The sequence below is a fragment of the Peromyscus californicus genome, unplaced genomic scaffold (genome assembly GCF_007827085.1).
Source record: "Peromyscus californicus insignis strain IS unplaced genomic scaffold, ASM782708v3 Scaffold_10__1_contigs__length_136768540, whole genome shotgun sequence".
Lineage (NCBI taxonomy): Eukaryota > Metazoa > Chordata > Mammalia > Rodentia > Cricetidae > Peromyscus > Peromyscus californicus.
This window is the reverse complement of record NW_026294391.1, coordinates 57,180,531-57,187,063: the sequence shown is the minus strand read 5'-3', so window position 1 is coordinate 57,187,063 and position 6,533 is coordinate 57,180,531.

Genomic DNA, 6,533 nt, shown 5'->3' with positions numbered 1-6,533 from the left:
CTTGGTGGGTCAAGGCACATGTTGTACAAGCTTGGTGACCTGCGTTCGAGTCCCAGAACCCATCTAAAGATGGTTGGAAAGAACGAACTCCACAAAATTATCTTCTGACCTCCACATGCATGCCCATGTACACATCATGCACTCATGAACACATGCACACACACTAATAATAAGATAACACTTTAAAAAACAGTACAAATGGCCAGTAAACACATGAAAGACCTTCAGCAAATGGTGCTGGTCCAACAGGATCGCTGCATGTAGAAGAATGAAACTATATCCTTATCTCTCACCTTACACAAAATTGGACTCCAGATTGATCAGGGAACCTTAACATAGGACTGGATCAGCAGTCTTACCCACTTGTGAGCCCTGTGAGTTCCAGTAATGACTGGTCTGGCAAGATACCTCCACTAGTGGAAAATAGTGTAATGAATGTTATGAGAGTAACCAACCACTTTCTGATCGGGTTTAAAGCTAGAGCTACAAGATGGAACCCATGCCTCATACCTTTAACTGAGCAACAAACCTATGGTTGATTAGGTCATAGGCCCTGCAGGAGAACCTAGTAGTAGTATTCTGCTAAATGGACAGTAATTAACTGCCACCTATACCCCAAATTAGTGCATCTTTCAAGCCTCCTAAAGAAGCTTCTTTTTGCAGATGATAGTCGGAGCCAGCCGATGAGTCAACTCGGGTAGCTGAGTAGGGCATTAGGCTGAGACAAAAACAGAGACAAAAGAGTAGACAGAGACAGAAAATCAGTGCCGAGAGGGCTTCTGGTCAATACCAAGCGAGCCCTGAGTTTATTTCACAGCCAGCTTATATACAAACTGAAAGGTTAAAGTGGAACAAAGCAGAGCACAGGCGGTCTAGCCTGTCCTTGATTCAAGGAACAGGCAGTTTCGTTATCTCCAACATGTGCCACCTGCTGACAGCAGCAGCCTGCCTAGAATGGGACATTTGCTAAATAATTAGTTCTTTCCCACAAGCTGATCAGGACTTTCTCACAGCCCCTGTACTTTCCCTAGGAGCCTTATCAGAGCTTTCTCACAGCTTCTGAAGAGACTAGAGCAAGCAGTCTTTGAACTCTTTTGGGTCAGAATGGACTTCAGCTTCAAGCCGAGTCCCTGTGGGAAACTGAGTTACTGTGGGCTCCCACAGATGATGAGGTCAGTGTACAGAGAATAAGAAATTGTAGTGTTCAGCTCTAAATAGGACATCTATATCACAGCCCCTTTCTCCAAAGCTCAGGAGTCATTGCAGAAGAGGGGGTGGAAAAATTCTAAGAGCTGGGGAGGGTATGTGTCTGCAGCAAAACAATATTGGCCAGAAACAACAGGACAGTTGCATACATGAACTCACAGTGGTTATGATTGCATGCACAGGACTTGCACAAAATCAAGCCAGTCCAAATCCCAGCATGGTTGGGGAAGGGGTCCTTAATTTCCATCCCTGTCTGAGGAGCTATTGACAGTTGATGGCTGCTAGGGAAGGGAGAGTCAGTTTCCTTCAGAGATACAGGTTGTGAGAGGCTACCCATGCTCAAGTAGATGGCCCCACACCTGTGCACATACATACAGATGGTATGTGCACAGATGGACTCAGTAGGTAGTGTTTAAAAAGCAACCACATAACTTGGAAGGGGAAAGTGATGGAAGTGATAGGGGAGGAACTGGAGAAAAGTGAATGGGGGTGGATTTGATCAAAACATTGTATACTAGTATGACTATTACTACAATAAGTGAAAAGTGTTCAACATAGGCACCAAGGAAGTGTAAATTTAAACTACTGGTTTAAATTTCTCACCCTGTTCGGAATGGCTGTAATTAAGTACTTCCAAACCAGCAAATACTTGTGAAATTGTAGCGGGGCGAGGAAATTTTTTTCATTAGTTATTTAATAATTTCTTGATCATATTCACCCTTCCCCACCCTACTCTTCCCATATCCACCCCTTTCCTTTCCCACCCAACTTTGTGTCCTTTTTGTATCCCTGCTAAGGCTAATACATGGTGCCCAAATAGTCTTGCATGTGTGGCTTTCCACTGGAAAGTGGTTAAGTTATCATAATCTCAGAGAAAAGTGATCATTTGAGAAGGAACTCTTTTATGCTACTAGTGAGAATAGCCCAGCCCCTGTGGGAATTCGTATGGGGAGGCCTCAAAAATTAAAAATATAACTATCATATGATTCAACATACCATTTTTGGTTATATACTTTAAAGAATCAAAGTACACTTATAATAGAGATACCTGTATACCCATGTTTATTGTATCACTATTCACAAATTGTTGAGTTTTAGAATTGGTGTGTCAGTAGATGAATTAATAAAGAAGTGTGTTAAATCTACAGAATGAGTCTTACTTGGATAAAAAAACAAAATTATGTCATTTTAAAGAAAATAGTTGCAGCCAATGAGTGTCTTCTTAAGCAAAATAACCCAAAATCAAAGACAATATATGTTTTCTCTCATGTGTAGCAATTAAAATAAGAGAGACAGGAAAGTAGAAGAGGACTATTAGCCATATGGGTGGGGGAATGGCCTAAGTAAGGGTTAATGATGTTACGAATATGATCATAGTATGTTATATATCTATATCTATATATATATCTGAAAATGTCATAGTAAAACCAATTACTTTGTATAATTAAAATATGCTTGTAATAAAAAACAAACCACAGAGCCAGTCCAGATTCCAGGAGAAAAGATTTTACCAGGATGTGAATACCAAGAAGCACAATTCATTGGGAGGATATATTTAGAAACTAGCTATTACAGTGTGCTAGACACACTAGTCCCATCCCCACTTTGATGTGGGAATTAGAGGAATTTTCAATCCTATGCAAGTTTCCCCCAAGTCTGTATCCTCTGTTTCTTATATAAGCTGAAGCTGATCTCTTATATTGCTTAAAAATATGCTTGACAGAAAAGCCTCGATTCAAAATATAAGTGGTCTCTATTGCTTGTCACACAGTGGAGAATTGGATTAATGTTAGCAGTTCTTCTGTAACCATAATCAATTGTTCCTAGGTTCCATTAATTTCTGACTTAATAGATTTTCCTAGGCTGTTTCTTATTCTCATTTCTTTTTGGTTTCAATATTCTCATCCCTGATTTTTTTTTTATCATTCTGATTGCATTTGCTTTTAATTACAGAGATCTTTCACAGTTTCTAAGCACTGACTATGTTTTCCTAGTCTCTGGCTCTGCACTGGATTTATTCTCATATTTATTCTGTTATTTTTCTTGAGGTAAATAATAATGAGATGGATGGGATTGTTTAGTTTTATGTAATTCTTAGCTGAATATTTGATAAAGCATGATATATTTTTCAGTATTGACCCATATTTTCATTTTATAATCATCAGTACTGAGTCAGTATTAAAAACATCAGCAATCTGTTTAGGGTCATTTCAGAAATTGTTGGAAATTCTGTCCTTATTTGAAGCCAAACTGTCTGAAACAGCAGAAGGTTACCCAGGCCTACCCCATTCCTCCTCCCGACATGGCTAGCTAGCTTGTCCACTGTTTCGTTTTGAGACATGGTCACTCACTGAATCTGGAGCTGGCTGCTTCAGTTAGACTGAGTGGCCAGCAGAACCTCAGATCCTCTTGTCTTTGCCACCCCCTCAGGTTGGTTTGCGGGTGGGGGGGCTGAAGAGTTGTGTAAATTTTACATATGACTTCATATTGGATGTGTGGTATGAAATATTACCTTTGTGGATTACCTTTTCATTTTGTTAAATGTTTCCTTTGCTGTATAGAAACATTTTAGATTTATATAGTCCTACTTGGTTATTTTTGCTTTTGTCTGTTGTATTTTAAAAATTGCCAAGATCAATGTCAAAGAGTTTGTTCCCTATTTTTTTCTTTTAGGTGTTTTATGGCTTCAGCTATTATGCTTAAGTCTTTAATATATGTAAGATTAATATTTGTGAATAGTGTAAGATAAAGGTGCAGTTTCATGGTTTTGAATAAGAATATCCATTTTCCCAACATAATTTTTTAAAAAGACAATCTTTTTCTGCTATCTTATGGGATGGGTACTCTTATTGAAAAAAATGAGCCTTTTCTTGGCTTTCAATATTGTTCATTGTTCTGTTTCTGTTTTGATGACAGTATCATACTGTTGGGAATACTATAGCTTTGTAGTGTAATTTGTAACCAGAAAGTGTGATACCCCCAACTGTTTTTTTCCTAAGATTTATTTTTACTTTGCTTATGTGTCTGTGTGTCTCTGAATGTATGCTACATGTGTGCAGATGCTTGCAAAAGCAAGAAGAAGGCGTCCGGTTCCCTGGGGCTGGACGTACAGGCAGTTGGGAACCTCCTGACTTGGGTGCGGAGAACCAACCTGGTTCCTCTAGAAAAATGGGACTCTCTCTCAACTTCTGTTCCATCTTTTCAGCCCTAGCTTTTTAGTTTTATAATTTTGTTGGTCATTTAGGTTCATTTGTAATTCGTAAGATTTTAGTATTACTACTTCTATTTCTATGAAAAATGATACTGGAATTTTGATAGAGATTGCCCTTAATCTGTAGTTTTTAGGGGGATAAGCATAAATATGTTAGCACCATTAATTTTTTTAATTCATGAGACTGATATACCTTTCCATTTATTTCAGTATTTCACCTTAGGTAAATTTATTCTTAAGTATTTTATATATCTTTTCAAGTTATAGTAAAGGGGAAATATTTTTGCTTTGCTTGCAGAATATTTCATTGTAATATAAAGAAATGGTATAGAGTTTTGTATCCTGAAACTTTACTGAATTTATTTATTCTAGCAGCTGCTTGTAATTACTTGTGCAACCAGAGGAAATTTAGCTGTAATGTTTATGTCTTTGATCCATTTGGGGTTAATCTTTATACATGATGCCAAGAAAAAGTCCAATTTCCTTTGGATGTAAAATTTTATTTATTTTTTTCCATCATCATTTGTTAAAAGACTTATTTCTCCATTAAATGGTCCTAGAACCTTCATCAAAAATCATTTGGCCATATATGCTAAGGTTTGTTTCTGTGTTCTCTATTCTCTTTCATTGGTCTATCTGTATTTATGCCAGTTCCATACATTTTGGTTATGTATCTTTGTAATAAGCTTTGACATTAGAAAGCATGAGTCTTCCAACTTCGTTCTTTGTTTTCATATTGTTGGGATTATTTCATGGCCTTTGAAATGCCATTTGAGTTTTATGGTACATATTTTAATTTCTCAAAAAGAGGTACTGTCTCAAAAAATCTGCTAGTATTTCAGTAGGTATTACATTAAATATTTAGGCTATGTTGAGAGTGTTCACATTTTAATGATATTAAAAGCCAGGCATAGGGGCTCATGTTTTACTCCCATCATGTGAGAAGCCAAGACAGGAGGATTCCCAGAAGTTTAAGGCTAGCCTTGGCTACATAATAAGTTCAGGGCAAGCTTGGGCTACAGAGTGAGAACTTGTCTTGAAAAAACAAATAAACAAAACAATAAAGAAAATGTTGGGCTGACAATATGGCTCAGCAGGTAATTGTGCCTGCCTCCAAGCTTGAGGACCTAAGCTCGATTTCTGGGACCTACGTGGAAGAAGGAAAGAATCCATTTCCAAAATTTGTTATCTGATCTCCACGTGTATTCCCTGATATGAATGCATTTTCATTCTCATTCTCTCCCTCCCTCCCCCTCTCTCCTTCTCTCTCTCTCTCTCTCTCTCTCTCTCTCTCTCTCTCTCTCTCTCTCTCTCTCTCTCTCTCTCTCACACACACACACACACACACACACACACACACACACACAAAGTAATAAAAATTTGAAGAAAGTGTTACTATAATTAAATGATTTATTATTGACAAATAGGAATTTAATGACATTAACTAAGCTTGTTTGGACTCACATTGAAATTATTTTAATCCTATTGATCAAAATCCAGTTCTATTTATACTGCTTAAAATTATGTCTTTTGGACAGAGATTCTGTTGGGTTTTGTTTTCTGAGGATCATCTCTGATCATTTTAAGTTGGCAGAAGATAGTAGGAAAGTTCTGTTGTTCTATATTGACATACTTTTACAAAAAGATCAAGACCTGATTGCTGAAGAGAAGATTAAAGAAATCCTTATAGGTCAGTAAGATTCTGTGTTTTCTCAAAGTTGTTAATCTGCTTATTATTAAGATAAATGTCAGAGCAATGGCAAAATTCTCACTCAGGTCAACAGATTTTTCCCATTTCCCTTTTTTCTTTCTCCTTAATGGTTTTCAACAACAGTGTAACTATCTAGAGGTCACAACTCTGGTGTGCTGTAATGAACAACTAAGCAAAAATGACAAAACATCTTCAAAATACAGACAAACCTCTGAGCTTAAAGTCCTTCTGTAGTAGAAAGTTGTGAGGTTTATACACCCAAGTTTGTGTGTCTTATTTGAACTCAAATTAGCTATGTGTCTTTGGGCAAGTCAATATCTCTGGACTCTGGCTTTTCAGCTCTAAAGTGAGTATTGTGAACAAAAGTCTTGCTTTTAAAGCTTTTTAGTAGCAGCATTATTTTGT